The sequence below is a fragment of the Chiloscyllium plagiosum genome, unplaced genomic scaffold, assembly GCF_037043375.1.
Source record: "Chiloscyllium plagiosum isolate Xiang-an unplaced genomic scaffold, Cpla_swu_hap1 HiC_scaffold_19, whole genome shotgun sequence".
Taxonomy (NCBI): Eukaryota; Metazoa; Chordata; class Chondrichthyes; order Orectolobiformes; family Hemiscylliidae; genus Chiloscyllium; species Chiloscyllium plagiosum.
The window spans coordinates 24,347,485-24,365,665 of NW_028270157.1; the positions used below are offsets into that span (position 1 = coordinate 24,347,485).

General features: G+C 40.5%; 1 protein-coding gene, 1 long non-coding RNA gene and 1 pseudogene across 10 annotated transcripts in view; 2 read left to right on the plus strand and 1 right to left on the minus strand.

Moving 5' to 3' along the window:
* Nucleotides 1–1,505: 1,505 nt before the first annotated feature.
* On the plus strand, nt 1,506–2,332 carry LOC122540719 (ferritin heavy chain pseudogene; annotated as a pseudogene). The gene has a single exon (XR_015760395.1). The product of XR_015760395.1 is annotated as a ferritin heavy chain pseudogene (transcript).
* A 6,285-nt stretch (nt 2,333–8,617) lies between these two features.
* rassf9 (Ras association domain family member 9) overlaps nt 8,618–18,181 on the plus strand; it is a 54,560-nt gene continuing 44,996 nt past the window's right edge. For 2 of the 7 annotated variants that reach the window (XR_015760397.1, XM_087997142.1), the window contains exon 1: nt 8,618–9,075. The gene's annotated coding sequence lies outside the window, so the exon portion shown is untranslated. The remainder of the gene's footprint in view (nt 9,076–18,181) is intronic. The other 5 variants (XR_015760396.1, XM_043709695.2, XM_087997140.1 and 2 more) reach the window with 4 other exon arrangements.
* The window catches only part of LOC122559749 (uncharacterized), a 41,698-nt gene continuing 40,296 nt past the window's right edge, over nt 16,780–18,181 (minus strand). For both annotated transcript variants that reach the window (XR_015760399.1, XR_015760398.1), the window contains exon 3: nt 16,780–16,902. This is a non-coding gene — a long non-coding RNA (uncharacterized LOC122559749). The remainder of the gene's footprint in view (nt 16,903–18,181) is intronic.

Sequence of the window (18,181 nt, forward strand, 5' to 3'; positions counted from 1 at the left end):
CTTCAGGGATCTAATCAAACACTTCTGCTCTGGAATTTTCAAACTAATATATTTATGGCCAAGTTACCTGTGTCCTAACTGCTCTGAGCTGGTTCTTTTCTTCAGAAGAAATTCTTCTTTCAAATGACCCCATGCAGGTCTTCAGAGAACTGCTAAAAAGCTTTTCAATCTCTGCATTTTCTGAAGCTAAAATCAACCCTTGATTATTCGAAAGTAAAAGTAAGCTAATGCTTTTCAATATTTGCTCTCCAATCATAAAACTCTGACAATACAAACAAACTCACATTATCATTCAGGGGTGCCCTAGTCCCCGATCTCTGGCACATACTGATTTAAACTTATGGCCCCACGGAGATTGACAAATCCTTTTTGATCTTTTCATGCACACAGAGCAAATTCCACATGCCAGCAGTTCAAAATCACAAACTGTACATCACAGAACCAAATTAAATAGTCCTCTGTGCTGCTGCTGGGAGGGAATTTATGAATTTGAAATACATCTGAAACATGCATTTTAACACATTGCTGGTAGGCCAGAGCAGAATGCTGATTAATGGTGATGATTGGGAGAATAGACTTGCTTCAATCAAAAAAGATCAACACATTTCTGAAAAGTAACTTCACTCTTCATCCCTCTGAGATCTTTTCCTGTGTATATTGCATTTTGATTACAACTGAACTCTCCCGATTTAAAAGACTTACAGTCCTTCATTCAGTGGCTTGTTATTAAATTGATTTCCTTGCCTGAGCCTTTTATGAGGTAGTGGAAGATTTTCAGATGTTCCTACAGCTGACACTTTGTGGAAAAACAGCAATTCATCAAGTTGAAATCTTCTCAGATATTGGCAGATAGCAACATTATACATAGCATTTTAATTCCAGCATCCAATTTTGGGCCGAGATCATACAGATCTTTCATGTTTGTTGTTGTAACAATGGATCAGAACCCCAAACTACATACAGTCATATTGGACTTATGGACAAGACAGTTCTGAATAAATAAATAAACAACACTTGGAAGACTCCTAGACAGTGATGATAGAACAGGTAGATAAACATGCCAGGGCTCAAATGTTTCTGCCAAGACATTACAGTTACTGTTCCTACCAATACCAGCTGAATCTTTAATAGTCTCATGGAGAAGCCAAGAAACTCAAGGAAGTGAATAATTTAATTGATATGCCAGATTGGAAGAGAAAGCAAAGACCATGACAACATGATAAAGCAATACTACCATTGTGAAGGGGGACAAGCAGATAACAGATTTATCCCATGGCCAGACCTAAAGGATTAGGTATCAGTGGGGGTGGCTTGGGGGAGATGGATTGAGGCTCACATTGAATACTTTAATAGCTGATTAACCAATGCAGAAATGCCCAACAGATGTAGATTCCTTATTGCAGTGATTGGAACCAGGTTGACCTCATTGACTACGGGTTTGTTGCTTTGGATTGTTAACCTGGGCCAATCCGGAGAGCCCTGGCTGACCAATATAATCAGGAGAGTAGATCAGAGAATGGCTTCCCAGGTTCGCCAGAATTACCACCAGGATTGCGAAGCGGCTATTAATCGCCAGATTAACATGGAGCTCTATGCTTCTTATGTCTACATGTCTATGTATGCCTTCTTTGACCGGGATGATGTTGCTCTGAAACACGTTGCCAAATTTTTCCAGCATCAGTCCCATGAGGAACGGGAACATGCAGAGAAGCTGATGAAGTTTCAAAATCAACGAGGGGGCCGTGTGATCCTTCAGGATGTCGCGAAACCTGACCGTGATGAATGGAGCAATACTCTAGAAGCCATGAGGTGTGCCCACCATCTGGAAAAGACTGTGAACCAGTCTCTGCTGGAGCTGCACAAATTGGCTTCTGACAAGGTCGATCCTCATATGTGTGACTTCCTGGAAACTCACTATTTGGATGAACAAGTCAAGGCTATCAAGCAGCTTGGTGACTTCATTACCAACCTGGTCCGTATGGGAGCTCCCCAGACTGGCATGGCAGAGTACCTGTTTGACAAGCACACCCTGGGAGAGAGCAGCAGCTAAAAGATCCACCACTTTGAAATCAGTGTGCCTCTAAAACCACCTACAAAATGTTCTTTTTAACAAGTGTTTTTTTGTCTACCTTTTTTGAATGGAGTCAGGTTTTTGGTACTACCTTTTTTCATGGGTATTAACTCTGTGAATTTGAGTAAGGGAAAGGTGAAAGTAAACATGCTTTTGGGTCAACTTCAGTGAAACTTTCTATCAAGTGCACAAATTGTGAAGCTATATGGCACAGCTGCTGATTTAAGTAAATAAAAAGTTTAAGTGTTGAAAAAAAAATAATCAGAGGAGTAAATTGAATAAAGATTCATGCAGTTTGTGTCTTTCACTGTGTCTCACACCTGCACACACACACCATGGGTGCTGGGGAAAACATAAGCACTACCGCACTTAGGCGGTCGTGTGGGGGGGAAAAAAGGAAGAAAAAAAAAGGAGTGTAAGGGAAAAAAAAATGTAAACAGGAGATTCAGAGCCTTCTCAGTTTAGGGGACTGACACTATGGTCAGTATGTTACTGTTAGTTTTTGCCCCCTTTTTTTGGAGGGGAAAAAATACCTGATTTCTGAACTGGCTGAATTACTTAGCCAGTTTGTTAACTGGCATTCCTTTTAGTGAGGAATGATTGTTAAACTCCTGATGCACATAGTGTGTTAAAAAAAATATATATATAATCAGGAGAGTAAATTGAATAAAGATTCGTGCACTTTGTGTCTTTCACTGTGTCTCACACCTGCACACACACACCATGGGTGCTGGGGAAAAAATAAGCACTACCGCACTTAGGCGGTAGTGTGGGGGTTTTAAAAAAAAATATATATATATATATATATATATAATCAGGAGAGTGCTTGTCACTGGCCACTCGGGTGTTTTCCTATCTTCCTGGTGGTGGAAATTGAATAAAGATTTGTGCACCTTTTGTCTCTCACTGTGTCTCACACCTACACACACACACACACACACACCATGGGTGCTGGGGAAATAGGTGGTAGTGTGGGGGTTAAAAAAAAGAAGTAAAAAAAGAAAAAATGAATTGATAAAAAAGGAAAAAAAAGACAACAGGAGTGTCCACAGTATTGCCCTTTAAAAAAAAGAAAAAAATATAATCAGGAGATTAGAATCTCCTCAGAGAAAAAAAAACAGGGGATTTAGAAGCTCCTCAGTTAAGGACAGACTCCAAACTGGCTGGTCGCACAGCCAGTGTACTGTGGGGGAAGAGAGTTTCCTTGGCTGTTTTCTTAAAAAAAAAACCAAGAGATTTAGAATTTCCTCAGTTCAGGGGACTAATTCTGAGCTGGCTGGCCACAGCCAGTATAATGTGCACAAGTAAATAAAGGGTGACTTGATGAGGGGACACTGGCATTGGTGCAATTATTTCACTTATTAGCTCATTTGGGTGCAGAACAGTGAACAGATTTGAAAAGACTACTCACTGCAGTAAAAGGCTTATGGTGAGACAAACCAAGCTGTAGCTCCCTAGCTCTACATAATGTGGCTACGGGAATGACCCCTTCATAAGACAATATCCCTAGAAAGACTTGATATGAGGTTAACTACATGTTGGACCACTAACTGTTAGAGCCCAGCAGCAGGAGCCAGAGCTCCCAGTTATGCGTGTCCTCTGGCCAGACAGCTTCAAAAGGCTCTTCAATAAGGTTCAATGCAGTGACCAGAGCTGACTCCTACTTCACACCTGGGCTAGAAAATTGCAAAGGTTTTGTATTCAAAGCAGCCTAAATTACTCAGATAGTTTTACTCAAGGGATACTGGTAGGTTTCCTTAACTGTCTGTGCGAAGGATATCTCCACCGACATAACTCTGGACAGGTTATGTCATGTTTTGTTATGCCTTTTTTGGGCTCCAAATTCCCCCAGCCAGTGTTCAACTGCTGATGAAGCAAACAGAGGCAGAGTTATTTCAGTGTGCAGTGTACCTCGCCAAGTCCCTAGTACACAGCAACACTGGGAAATCTACTTAGAGCAACTGGAAATTCTCCTTCAGAAAATACAGTCAGCTGACATAGTGGTCAGTCTTACTAAGGCCTCAAGTGATCCATCAAGGACACATGATGGTTCAAGGATGAATATTGACCAGGGCTGTGAAGGTAGAGACAAGAGTTTCCCATTCTCACAAGAAAACATGAAATCATGAATTTCGAGGAGTGTGTGAACTCTCTCAAAAATGGGTCCCAAACTTCAACACAGTAGCCACGATCCTGACAGAAAAAAAATGAACGATGTGTGGACTGAGAAATGTTTTGAAAAATTGCATACCATTTAACAAGAGAGCCTGTGCTGGCACTTTCAAACATTATCCAATCAATTAGAATGGCCATCGATATGAATGACTTCAAGCTAGGGATCCTTCAGAAAAATAAATCTGAAGTGTACAGACCAATCGTTTATATTTCCCAAAAACTAAATAAGCACCAGAGATGATAGATCTCATTAGAAAACGAAACCCTCAGCTTATTACTAACTCTCAAGCACTTTGAAATATGTGTCCAAAATGGGTATAGAGAGACCACCGTCAAAACTGACCACAACTGTTAACTCTTGGTGGCATGGTTTAAGGCTCAGAATGCCAGGTATTCCATTGGAAATTGTTCCTTCAACCATACCACCTAAAAAAATCACCTACATTTCCAGGAAATCAATCCAATTCCAGAACTTAAAGAGACCAAGTCAGAACTCAAAAGATGATATTGGCCAGGGTTATCAGAATTTATCTGCGTGTTTGTTCTTTATATATTAAAATCTATTTCTGCATTAGTGATAAAATAAGAATGTTTTTTTTTTCATTTGTTGTACAGGAGAAGTGTCATGATGATAGATCAGAACTCCAAATTACTTATGGGTGCATTGAATACTGGACAGGATGTGTTTTGTTTTAAACAAAGGCTGCAAGCCAGGCCTAACTGAAAATATAACTTTTAAGAATGGAATTCACTGACTGCTGAAAGATTCTCCTGTGTGAGCCCATATCATGATACACCTTGTAAGATGTCAAGAAAGCTTCAAAGAGTCAGACTTCAAAAGGCAGGGGGCAAGATATTCTAATTACCTCCACTAAATGGGAAAATATCTCCTATAGTTTCCAGACTGTGGGCATGAATCAAAAGACATACTTATGTTTCACCCTTTCAGGAATTTACAAAATAGTTGTTAAAAACCAATTCAAATCCCTTGTCTGTGTATCCTAGTGGGCTGATGAACTAGTGAGTTGTGAAGGTCAAAACCTGAAGGCAGCTATTAAGCAATCCTGCACTGCAGGTAAAGAGCAAATAGAAACATCGCTCTGAGTGCTGGAAGCTAGTCATCATCAAAACGTGAACAGGACAAATGAATTTCAGCTCATCTACAAAGTCAAGAACCTTAAAAATAACTACTTAATTACTAACGTCAATGTAACATCCAACATAACATCCACAATGTTACACTATCTACTCTTCATGGACAACCCAGAGACTGAACCATATTTATTTAAATTTAACCTTTTTATAGCTCACATCTCATTTCTAATATTTGTATACATGTGTTGCAACATTATTTATTCTTCTGTTTAGTAACTAATGAACTCACTTTTTATTTGATTCAAGAAAGCCTCGTTAAATTGGCTTCTTTTAAAACATAAATTCATTAAGTCTGGAAGGAAAATATCCACAAGGGAAGGGGATTCTTTTATATTATTCTTGTTGTGACCAAGGATGGTGGGTGAATAAAGAAGTGGAGCCAGTCATTCCTTCTGACTCAGATACATAACAATTTGTGGTATCCATCTGGAATGGTAAAGAAATTGGGGTACTTCATCCAGGGACTGCTTATGTCTAATGTTCTGCTGGCATCCATTCCTTTTTGGCAGGTTATTTAAGATCTATATCTGCATAATGCCTCCATTTCATGGCTTTAGAACAAAGAACAGATATGTCTCACTGATTTGTTCAATTACCCAAGGCTCACTTCTACATTTGAATTTTACAGCATCCTTGTGCTCTGTATCTTGTCAATGTTATTTCCCCATTTACAATATCTGTGGGTTGCTAGAGGGAGAAACCCAATGTGAATAGGCACTCAACAATACTGTGTCTGTTATTGCCTGATTACACATCTCTGAAGCACCTTGGGTTATTCTGCTATGCTAATGCTGATATATAAAGGTAAGTTGTTATTATTAATAGGCATGCATTATTATGACTTCAGAGATTGGCACAGTAAATCCTACACCTCTGTGCCCATCTACCAGGTCAGAGTCAAAATCAATAATTGCCATTGTTTTCTCTTCACCTGGTGTTAAATTTGGGATTTCTACATCCTCTACTCCTGATGCTGTGCTGTTTTCTTCTTTTGTTTGGGGTATGCATTGACTTAATTGGCTACTGCAGTGTCCAGATCCTGCAACCACAGAGAGTGAGAATTCGTGCAATGCCTGGGATGCAAGGCGTCAATATGTTAACATACCTTGCAGGATGTGAAACAACTAACATGAGTGCTGTCTCAGGACTGTGCTCCTCGGAAAATGGATATAGCATTATGTCATATCCTTAAGAGTATTGATTGACCATCATTCCTTTTAAAAATATTCATCTTCTCCTCATTTCATCAAGTTATAGCTTTGATACATAAAATTATTCTCTTATTGGATTTTTAAGACCATTTTATGCATTACCATTTTATGAAGTAACGTTATTTCACGTATTTTGTGGAATTGCTAATAAACTAGTGGAAACCATCAAATACATATTTTGGTGTAATTGCTAACTAATTTTACCAGTGGAGATTCATATGCATGCTTGATGAAACCACAAGATATTTGAATCCTACAATTAGTACGCATTGTCAAACCTAAGCTTTTTTGCCAGGTGTTTGAAGGAAAGAATCTGTGCAGTTTGTTTTTGCTGGAAGCTGTTCAATAGAGACTATAAAGGCATTCAAACTACTGCCAAATGTTGGTCACTTTCATTGGGGTCGGTGCCCCTGGTCGCTAGTGAATGGGTTATGACTCTGGAAGGAAGCGAGGTAAAGGTAGTTAAGTAGGAGCAGGGTCGTTTGTGTTGAGGAATCTTCCCTTTTAATTTGGGAGCTGGGGATATTTGAGGCATATTAGACATATTGTGCTTTTTTTTATTTATTTAGCGCCAAAGTGTCAGAGATGTACAGCACAGAAGCAGACCCTTCAGTCCAACTCGTCCATGCCGACCGGGGACGTGAGCATCACTGAAAAGGCAGCATTCATTGCCATCCCTAGTTGCCCTTGAGAAGGTGCTGATGAGCTGCCTTCTTGAACTGCTGCAGTCTACCTACTGTGGGTTAACCCAAAATGTCATTAGGGAGGGAATTCCACGATTTTGACCCAGGCGATACAATAGTCCAGGTTTTGAAATAACTGGGCTGGGACCTCGATATAATGAAGATGAGGATTCTTCTTTGCCTCCCCCAACCCTGTCTGAAGCCATGTATCCTTCAGACGGTAGACCCAGCAATGAACTTCTGAACTCTGGAGTAATGTGGTATCAGCAATTCCACTTCCGATGGCCCCAATTCTCTTGCTCTCTCCCCTACCGGAATTAAACAGAGCCCTGATCTCAGGTGGGATGTACGTGGGAAGCAGGCCAGGAATCTGACTGCTGGCTGCAAAGTTTTACCTGCACATCCTCTAATATCATTTATTGTATCCGTTGCTCCCGATGCGGTCTCCTCTACATTGGGGAGACTGGGCGCCTCCTAGCAGAGTGCTTTAGGGAACATCTCCGAGACACCTGCACCAATAAACCAAACCGCCCCGTGGCCCAACATTTCAACTCCCCCTCCCACTCTGCCGAGGACATGGAGGTCCTGGGCCTCCTTCACCGCCGCTCCCTCACCACCAGACGCCTGGAGGAAGAACGCCTCATCTTCCGCCTCGGAATACTTCAACCCCAGGGCATCAATGTGGACTTCAACAGCTTCCTCATTTTCCCTTCCACCACCTCACTAGTTTCAAACTTCCAGCCCGCACTGTCCCCTTGACCTGTCCGGACTTGTCCGACCTGCCTATCTCCTTTTCCACCTATCCACTCCACTCTCTCCTCCCTGACCTGTCACCTTCATCTCCTCCCCCACTCACCTATTATACTCTCTGCTACTTTCTCCGCACCCCCACCCTCCCCTAGCTTATCTCTCCACGCTTCAGGCTCTCTGCCTTTATTCCTGATGATGGGCTTTTGCCCGAAACGTCGATTTTGCTGCTCGTCGGATGCTGCCTGAATTGCTGTGCTCTTCCAGCACCACTGATCCAGAATTTGGTTTCCACCTCTTTACCTATCTGCTGCTGTTCTCACCCAAAAGGCGCACACAGATTAACTCCAGCAGGGGCCACTAGAGTGAGACTGGGGAATACAAACTCACTGCTACCAACTCGCGTTTCAATTTGGTTACCAACAACAAACACACGAGATTCGCTTTCCACAAGCTGACTTTCACTGGCACCAGAGTTTTAAAAATACATGGAATTCAAAATACATACAAATCTATAGCGAGCAATTATACACACGCAGATTAGGGAAGTGCAATGGAGTGCAGTATAATGCGGTTAAAATCAAATCTTCTTCAAACATTCCAGAGGCATTGCTAAACGCTGGCTTCTCACTTTTAAATCGGAATGTGAGTTTAATGTCCTTGAAACTGACAACTTCACGATTACATTTTTTTTTTGTTTTTGTTTGCATGTGGTCAATATTTGGCTTCGCAACGTACATTTCCTGAATCGATAAGGCGATTTGAAATGATGGACTTTCCTGACGGACTCCGAGGATTTCTGGCCAAAACGTCAATGTTGTTTTTGAAACAGGTGGGAGGTTTTTTTTAGCCGTGGCATTGTGCCAAGCCATTCACTCGGCATCTCCGGCATTCGCAGGGTCACAATTAATGAGTAAACCATCGGTGCAATGGAATTTTTTTTCATTTGTAAGAGACTTTCCGGGAATCTTGGTCGCAGAAGTGAAGCGTTCTCCGTTGAAAGGAGTAACTAAAATTGGCCGAAATTAACAGGGTAAGATTATCGTGTGCACTGACGGCCAATTTATGTATCTGTGAGGCTATAGAGTAGGAGTTAAGCAATGGACACCTTTATGTTCTATTTTAAATGTCCAAAATGTGCAGGTCAGGTGAATAGGCCATGATAAATTGTCCATAGTGTTAGGTGCATTAGTCAGAGGGAAATGGGTCTGGGTGGGTTACTCTTCGGAGGGTCAGTGTGGACTGGTTGGGCCGAAGGGCCTGTTTCCACACTGTAAGGAATCTAAAAAAGGATCGAAATTTCAGCCATCCGCGTTAAACACGGGTTATGCAGTCCAATGTAAAGTAAGACTTCAGTCTAGCTTGCTGTTTGCAAAAGTGTCAACAGCCCTTTCTGTAGTGAATAACAGAGCTTTTTGTACATATTTATACTCGACCTCTTATAGCACTGATTTGAACCTGCGCCTCTGTTCCAGAAGTAGAGTCACTACCATGGCGCCTGGACATACTGCAGCTAATCTCATTTTTAACGGCAATCTCTACTTCTTGCGAATTTGGTTTGATAAAATGAGCGCATGAACTCAGAAATTGCTGACAAAATAACAGTGCGCACTTTATTCAGTTTTTTTAAAAAAAAACAATTTAGAGATAAGGTAAACTTATACGTCACGAATTCGGAATCACCAGAACTTAACTGGGCACAGTGTTGCCAGAGCTGACAGAATGACCACCCCCGGCCCCGCGGCCTTATACAGTGACTCACCAAAGTTTTGCATTTGTGTTGTCAATACAAAATAAGCTCAGTCATTTGGGGATCGTAGCCCCATGTCAAAGAATGGTGTTCGTGATATGATTTATTGTCCTGGCAGGCCAACCAGTCTGGAGTAAATAATGAGGCCATGGAGACTTGATCGTACAAGTAGTAACTTGTTCCCTGAAGCATTTTCTTAGGCTTTGTTTTTGTGGTGTTATTTTTGCTTTTTGTGTCGTTCATAATCTATTCTCTCATTTTCCCTCTATCTATTTTTAATTTAACCTCATTTCACTTCTCTGTTCCTTATCCATCTATTCATGTTCGAATTTCATTGAGGCCATAAATCATTAGACCTAACATTCAGAAGCTTCTAGATAACCTATTAGCATGAAGTGGGGTAAGAGTAAAAATATCTGCTGGAAGCTGGAGCCAAGGGCTTTCATCATAACGTGCATTGTTACAAAGTTAGAGAAGTGAAGGAACTCACACGAGGCAGATGCAGAGGTAAATGTTCAATTTACTGAAATTACTAATATAAAATTGCCATACTCTAAGTAGACCAGAGGACTGCTCTCTCATTAGAGAGAGAGATGACTAGTGATCACTTAACCTGAGGGGAGAGATTGAGGAAGAGAGTCCTTCATGATGACCTGATTTGATTTGATTTATTGTAGTCACGTCTACCTAAGTACAGTGAAAAGCTTTGTTTGCAGGTAGTACAGGCAGATCATAGTAAGCAACGACATACAGAGCGTGGGGCTTAGACAGAATGAGGCATACAGATTACACTGAACAGGAGATGCATGAAACAAGATCGACATGACCAAGATCAACATTATTTGATGTTAGAGAGTCCATTCATTAGTCCAACAATGAGGTGGAGATGCCGGTGTCGACTGGGGTGGACAAAATTAAAAATCACACAAGACCAGGTTAAAGTCCAACAGGTTTATTCAGAAATACAAGCTTTCAGAGCGTTGCACCTTCATCAGGTATCTAGTGAAGTAGGATCACAGGACACACAATTTATAGCAAAAGATCATCGTGTTATACACGCGATGCAATATATTGAACAAACTTAGATTGCTGTTAAGTTGTTCATCTTTTAGAATGGATTGCAGGTTTTGATTTATTAATATGTAAATCCCAGAACTTCTTTCAAGTCACATTCCTGAGATAACTTAAGGTTCTATAAAAAAAAGTGACATCTCAGCTCAGACAATGCATTAAAGGTGTAAGGTTAGAGTCTGTATTATTCCAGTCTTGAGTCAGACAAGTTCTATTTCCAAAGTAGGAATTTATAAAATATCACATGGATTGTCTACCTGCAGATTGTGTGCTTTTTGAACAAAATAGAATAGTAGTAATAGTAGTAGTAGCTTTTTATTTGTCATTTCTACCATATACAACTGATACAGTAAAAACGAGACAGCGTTCCTCCAGGACCGAGGGTACTACATGGACATGACAAGCTACAGAATGCTCCATGGCATAAAGTGCATAAGAAGTGCAAAAGAGGCAAATTACCGGATAATAGAAGAATTATAAATAATAGAGATTTTTCTAGCACAATTCAAAGTCGTACAAAGAATTTCAGATGGGAAAGAATCAGATCATACTGAGTTAAGGAGCCTGATGGCTTGGGGGAGAAACTATTACACAGTCTGGCTGTGAGAGATTGAATGCTCTGGTATCTTCTGCCAGATGGAGAAGTGTTTGAAAGAGGGTGTGTGGGGTCTTCCACAATGCTCTTAGCCTTTCAGATACAGCGTGTGGTGTAAATGTCTGTAATGGAGGGACAAGAGACTCTGATGATCCTCTCAGTGGTCCTCACTATCCGTTGTAGGATCTTATGATCCGAGGCGATGCAATTCCCGAATCAGGCAGTGATTTAGATTTAGATTTTTTTTTTTTAGATTACATTACAGTGTGGAAACAGGCCCTTCGGCCCAACAAGTCCACACCGACCCGCCGAAGCGAAACCCACCCATACCCCTACATTTACCCCTTACCTAACACTACGGGCAATTTAGCACGGCCAATTCACCTGACCCTGCACATCTTTTGGACTGTGGGAGGAAACCGGAGCACCCGGAGGAAACCCACGCAGACACGGGGAGAACGTGCAAACTCCACACAGTCAGTCGCCTGAGGCGGGAATTGAACCCGGGTCTCAGGCGCTGTGAGGCAGCAGTGCTAACCACTGTGCCACCGTGCCGCCCACATGGCAGCAGCTCAGGATACTCTCAATGAACCCTCTGTAGAATGTGGTGAGGATGGGTTGGGGGTCGGTGGGGAGGGGGTGGTGGGGTTGGGAGATGGCTTTCCTCAGCCTGCACAGAAAGTAGAGAAGCTGCTGGGCTTTCTTGACTATGGAGCTCTCAAGTGTTCCCCGATGGATGAATGTACATCGCACAACAATCGCCAGACCGGGGTGTTCCCTCACAGTCAGGGAACACCTATGTGGTCAGGGACATTTGGCCTTGGATCTTCAGGTGACCATCCTCCAAGGTGGACTTCAGGATACGCAGCAAAGCAGAGTGGCTGAGTAGAGGCTAACAGACAAGTTTAGTACCCATGAGGATTGCCTCAACCGGGACCTTGGGTTCATGTCACACTGCAGGTGATCCCAATACACTATACACTCTCACACAAGCACACACATACACACACACTCTTACATACTCACATACTCATGCAGACCCTCTCTGATACACACGCTATCTTTCAGGAACTCACAAACACACACCCCCACACTCACAATCATGTGCATATCCTCTCACAGGCATTTACTCCATCACACTCACACACATGTACACACACACACTGTCTCTCTCTCTCTCCCTCTTCCCCCCGCTGCCCACACACACATATATAAGTCTGTGGGGTGAATTTGCATTTGCACAATTATATTTGCAGATACATTCTATTTTGTTCAAAAAGCACAGTCTGTAGGCAATCAATCTATGTGATAGTTCATGAATTCCTACTTTGGAAATAGAACCAGTCAGACTCAAGATTGGAATGCATATAGGCTATACCTCACAGCTTTTATGCTTTGTCTGAGCTGAGATGTCACTTTTTAAAAATAAAACCTTGTTATCTTGGGAATGTGACTTGAAAGAAGTTCTGGGATTTACATATTAATGAATCGAAACCTGCAACCCATTCTAAAAGATGAAAGACTTAACAGCAATCTTGGTTTGTCAATATATCGCATCAGTTGTTTGACACTTTGATCTTTTACTATAAATTCTGTCTCCTATGATCCTGCTCCACTAGCCACCTGATGAAGGAGCAGAGCTCTGAAAGCTAGTACTTCCAAATGAACCTATTGGACTATAACCTGGTGTTGTATGATTTTAAACTTAATCCAAAACTGGCAGTGAAGAAGCTGTTCTCAAACCTGTTGGTGGATGTGTTCAAGCTTCTGTATCTTCTGTCTGATTGTTGTAGGAGAGCATTATGAGGGTCTTTGATGTTGGCCCCCTTTCCATGACAATGACAAGTAAATGGAGTCCATGGATGGAAGGTTGGCTTCTGTGATAATCTGGGCTGTGCACACAACCTTCTCTAGTTTCTTATTGTCCTGGGCCAAGGAGTTGCCAAACCAGACCCAAATAGTATGCAGCTGAAAATGTGTTGCTGGAAAAGCGCAGCAGGTCAGGCAGCATCCAGGGAACAGGAGAATCGACGTTTCGGGCATAAGCCCTTCTCCTGTTCCCTGGATGCTGCCTGGCCTGCTGCGCCTTTCCAGCAACACATTTTCATCTCTGATCTCCAGCATCTGCAGACCTCACTTTCTCCCCAAATAGTATGCACCCAAATACAATGCTTCCTATGGTACATCTGTAAACATTGGTGAGGGTCCTTATGGACATGCTGGATTTCCTAAGCCACCTCAGGAAAAAGAGGTTGTTGTGCCTCAGCTGGTTTGGGAATTGAACCTACTGTGTTGGTTACATTTAGCAATTATTTTTGCAAAAAAATGTTGCTGCATTAATTACCAAGATATCTTTCGTGCGACAACATTTTTTTTGCAGAAAACTGCTGATAGTAAAATAAGTTTGGGAACACCCAGATGCCATCTAAGAAATAGACACATCAGAACAATAAAACATCCATGTGTTTTATCTATCAACAAAAAGAAAAATGTGAATGTTTTATTCTAGATAGGCAAAACAATCCATGTGTGTACTTGTACAAAAACTAACCATTGTAAAATAATGGTTTATCTTTGCTAATCAACAGCCCATATTAACACTTGCTTTTTTTTCCAACACACATCTGGCTAATAAATATTTGCACAGTTTTAGGAAAGAGTATTGACTTTCATTTGCCATATTTGAACATGTATTGCTATGTTTGACCCTCAACTTAAAGTATTGTAGAGTGAAATAAATAGCATCTTAGACATCTAATACATTCAGCTTTTTCCAATAAATCAGAACCATGGCTCAGTGCTGGCATGCTTGCTTCTCTGTAGGAAGGCTGTAAGTTTGAGGTGTGCTCTACACATTGCAGCACAGATTGAAATGCTGCTCCTTCACTACATCGCTGAAGGAATATTGCATTATTGGAGGTGTAATTTTTCAATGAGACATTAGGCTAAGGTTTGTGTTAAGGTGCACACAGTAGATAACGTGACACTATTATGAAGGAAAGCTTCTTCCAAGTAATAATTCTTCCAAGTTCCCAGCCAATATTTATTACTCAATCAGCAGCAGTAAAACAGATTCTCTGCTCATTACCATTTGTGTAATGTCGTTTGACACAACTGACAGCTGTACTTATTGTATTTTGACAGTGACTACAACTCAAAATATTTAATTATTTGCATACCTGCTTTAACATATTGAATTTGTGAAAAATACTGCACAATTGTAAGTTTGGTTATTTTAAACCGAGTAGCTGCTTATTACAATTAGTATAACGTTTTATACCTCTGACCTGTTGTTTTCCTTTTTATTTTTGTTTTAGTCAGTCCAGTTAAACAAGCTGACTTGAGTACTTTCAGTTACTCTGCTTTTATGTGTATGTGTTTGCTGCTTAACATTTTTATTTTGGATTTTCAGCATCATTGCATTTATTTCTTTTTATATCTATATTTTTTGTCATATTTATTAATTTTGGGGATTAATGGCTGCTTGGCAGCATGGATTAGAAATATGGCTAAAAGATAGGAAACAGGATTGATATTGATGTGTATTTCTCAGATTGGAGATGAGTTAAAAGTGGTGTTCCCTGGGGATCAGTATTGCAACCCTTGCTTTTTCTATAAATGATTTGGATATGGATGCTGAGGGCAAAATCTCTAAATTTGCAGATGACACAAAGCTAACAAGAGTAGTGAATTGTGCTCAGGAACTTGGGACATATTGGCCATGCAGAATTTCAATGTAGAGAAATGCAAGACAATGCATTTTGATAGAAGAAATACCTAGAGACAATGCAGGCTTTGAGAGAAAGACCAGTGCAGAGTGACTGGTGCAGAATCACATGTATGATTCCCTGAAACAATTGCTAAGAATCTTTGGGTTTATAAATAGACGCATAGAGTATAAAAGCAAGGAAGTGCTGCTATACCTCCACAAATCAATGGTCCCTCCACATTTGGAGTACTATGTTTAGTTCTGCACCTTCACTTAAAGCTTTAGAGAGAATTCAAAGGAGATTTACTGGACTGATACAGAGTGAGGGATTTTGGGTGTAAGGAAAGATATATTGAGCTTATTCTTCTTGGAGTGGAGAAGATTAGCAGGTGACTTTTATTGAGGAATTCGATGTTATACACACTTTTGACAGCGTAATGAAAGATATTATGCCTATATAGTTGGTATGTCAGTAACTAAGGACAACAATTTCAAGATTGTCAGCAAGAGAGCTCGGAGTGAGATGAGGAGAAAAGTCTGTACTCAGAATTGTTTGGAGTTGGAATGTGCTGCCAGGGTGAGTAGTGGAAGTAGATTCCATAGGAGGTCTCAAAACAGACCTGGATATATATTGAAAGTAATGAATTTAAAGAGCTATGGATTTAGGGCAGAATAATTGGACTAGCTAGGTCTTCCTTTCAGGAGCAATGGGTTGAATGGTATTCTTGTACTGTGGAATTCTATGATTTTAAGAATTTCCACTGTTAAAAAATTATCTTTGAATTAATTACAAGATTTAAGGGGAGAAATTTAGCTGGACACTATTTCTGTGTTCAGAAACAGTTTGGGACGTGAGGTGAAAGCCATTTTGAATCCATCTGAAGCCAGACACAAAATGTATAGACAAGCCAACCAAACCCATGTTGCTTCTCGTGGTATCTGCACTGTTTGAAGATATGAATACCAAGGAACTTGTCATTGTTGCCAGCGGCCTGAAGGCAAGTTTATTTTTCCTCCAAAAATACTGTTAATACATCACAAAACATTTGAACTTAAATGCAACAGAGTCTGCAATGATGTTCGAATTGTTTTCAGACAGCATGTTCCATACAATTTATTTTCAATTGCCTTACTATTGACAACATAGATTCCATGTCAGCTACACGGCCCAAATGCAAGATATTTCAAATTCAAAATTACCAAAAGTGGAGCAGAAGTAATTTTTTCTCCATACACCACGTTCCATTCTGAGTAACTTCAATACATTTTTGATTTGCTTGATTTTTCACAATGTACATTCTTTGTAAGGCCTGATCAAGGTGTTATACAGTTTCCAGCCTCTTGATGTACAACTGCTGGAAGACCTTAGACTATGACCTTCTCTTTGTGCTTCTGTGGCAACACCCTTGAATTTTAGAGCTTCCCTCAGGACCTAGTCCTGAGCCTTGGAATGGACCAGCCTGCAACATTCAACAGAAGACAACTCCTTGCATTGGAAGACCAGTAGATTTCAGGCATACCTACAAGTGTCTTTCACAAAATTAGTTGCCCTCTGGGTGTGGTTGATGTTTACCTGTGCATCCCTGGGAACAGTCTGTGGACCACCTAGTCCTGCATCACAGAAGTGCTTGAGATGAACATTGCAAGAAGCATTATATCTATCTCCACATCCTTTTGACAGAGATACCTGTTTTAGATGGCCACCAAAAAGCCTGAAAAATAGGCTTTACCAAAACTATAACAGAAAAAATACAGACACAGAATAGATATGAAACATTGTGACCTAAAATTAGTCCTTTTTGCCACATGGAACTTAGTGCAATGAACCAATTTTGCCATTTAATAGGTTATTAAAATGGTCAGTAAATGTCTATAATTTGATAAGGAGATGTACAATAGAGTTGTGATGGGTGGAATAATAGCGTGACATTGTGTGATGGTGTGATATGGATGTTGTGGATGAATGGAATTCACAGCAATGAATACTGATGTTAAAAAAAACGAATTACCTGTGTAAGCTACTAAAGAATCCAAATAAGTGGAGGAGGTCTGGGTGCTTGTTCCAATGATCGACAACTAATTTTAGCAACTAAACCAAAAACGGATATTAGGCTGCTCTTTAAATAAGTAACCACCAGTTCTAGGTGGCTAGCAGAATGCTTGCATTAAAAAAAACATAGACACAGAACAAGTATACAACATTACATTCCAAAATTAGTCATTATAGCCATGTGGAAAGTGGGTGCAACAAGATCAATTTCTATCTCTGAAATGACTAAAATAGCAGATGTAAAATATAAGCCTGAAGCAATGGCTCACATGTATAGCCTAGATACCAGTAATAAAATGGCCACATGGAACTTAGTGCAATGAACCAATTTTTGCCATTTAACAGCATATTAAAATGGTCGGTAAAAGTCTATAATTTGATGAGGAGATATGAACATATGAAAAACGCAGTCTGATATTTTGGGTGGACATTCTTTGTTTAGAATTGATTAATATCCTTCTGAAGTGGTAGCCTGTCTTTTTTGCTTTCTAATGTTGGTAGATTGAGCATTTTTGGGCTTATATTTCAGTAAATAGGTTTTGTTTTTATTTTAATTGTATGCCGCTCTCTATTTTCTCTTCATTTTCTGATGAGAATGAGAAAGATTAGAAATGAGGGAATGCTATAATTTTTTTCTAAATAGAGTTAAATGTGGCTGGACAGTCATGAAGGTGGTGAGACTATCAGTGTAATGCTAGGACAAGTTTAGCAAGTACACTTAGCAATTGCGTGTTGGAAAATTAAAATCAGAACTGCTTAGTGCAGGAAGCCATTCAGTCCTTCAGATCTGCACCAGCTGTCTGGTCAACATGATGGTGCCATTCTGCTGCCCTTATCCCATGACACTTCATGTTATTTCTGTTGATTAATCATCCGATGTCCTCTTGAATACCTTGATTGATTTCCCCTTCCAGAAAGTGCATTCTCGATCTGAAACATTGGCTATGTGAAAAAGTGTTTTCTC